This window comes from Otolemur garnettii, unplaced genomic scaffold (genome assembly GCF_000181295.1).
Source record: "Otolemur garnettii isolate 467f Iridium unplaced genomic scaffold, OtoGar3 scaffold00025, whole genome shotgun sequence".
Taxonomy (NCBI): Eukaryota; Metazoa; Chordata; class Mammalia; order Primates; family Galagidae; genus Otolemur; species Otolemur garnettii.
In genome coordinates, this window is record NW_003852420.1 from 12,233,342 (window position 1) to 12,234,515 (window position 1,174).

At 43.2% G+C, this 1,174-nt stretch overlaps 1 protein-coding gene across 1 annotated transcript in view; it reads left to right on the plus strand.

Moving 5' to 3' along the window:
- Positions 1-1,174, plus strand: part of CUNH20orf194 (chromosome unknown C20orf194 homolog) — a 151,463-nt gene that overhangs the window by 140,359 nt on the left and 9,930 nt on the right. The gene's annotated exons all lie outside the window — the stretch shown is intronic.

Consider the following 1,174-nt stretch of genomic DNA (forward strand, 5'->3'; position numbering starts at 1 on the left):
AAAAAAAAAAAAAGAAAAGAATTCAAAAGAAGAAATGGCTAAGCATAGTTGCTCACACTTATAATCCCAGCACTATGGGAAGCTGAGGCTGGTGGATTGCTTGAACTCAGAAGTTTGAGACCAGTCTGAGCAAAAGAGACCCTGTCTCTTATAAAAACTAGGCAGGCATTGTGGCAGGTGCCTGTAGTCGCAGCTACTAGGAAGGCTGAGGCAAGAGGATTGCTTAAGCCCAAGAGTTTGAGATTGCTTTGAGCTATGATGCCATGGCAATCTACCCAGGGTGATAGAGTAAGACTCTGTCTCAAAAAAAAAAAAAGAATGACAATTCTGTACCTGTGGGAACTGTGTGATGAGTACTTCGGGATTGATTATACTATCCTTCTACTTTTGCATATGTTTGTTTGGAAATGTCCATAATAGAAAGTTTAAATTATTAAACTATTAAGTTTAAATTATTCAATTATTAAATTTTTTTTTTTTTGCAGTTTTTGGCCAGGGTTGGGTTTGAACCCGCCACCTCTGGTATATGGGGCCAGTGTCCTACTCCTTGAGCCACAGGCACTGCCCCCCTAATAGAAAGTTTTAAAGAAAGTCAAGAACATAACTGTTCTAAATGAATCTGAGGCCATCAGTATATCTGCTGAATTGAAAAAATAGGGCAGAGGTGCCCCAGCCTTTCAATCCCTCTGTTGAAAATATACACAATCCAGATGGTGGGATTATAGTTGGAGCCATAAGGGAGTAGAAGGGGATCCTGAATAAGAGCCCCCACTGTCCTAGGAGGAACCCCCAACCTCAGATGGCCACTAGCAGACTTCAGAGATACATATGGTCCTTGACTTCAAGGAACTACAATCTAAGGAGATAAAACCTCCATCCTCACAAAGCCCCTGCTCTAAATAGTCATGCTTCCCAGTCTCAAGATGACATAGATGTATACACAAGTGTTTTCTATGCAAAATGATGTGTAAGTAAGGGAGAATTCAATTATTATAAGGTAAGTGATAATTTCGGCTCGGCGCCTGTGGCTCAAGCGGCTAAGGCGCCAGCCACATACACCTAAGGTGGTGGGTTCAAATCCCTAGCCCGGGCCCGCCAAACAACAATGATGGCTGCAACCAAAAAATGTCCAGGCGTTGTGGCGGGCGCCTGTGGTCCCAGCTACTTGGGAGGC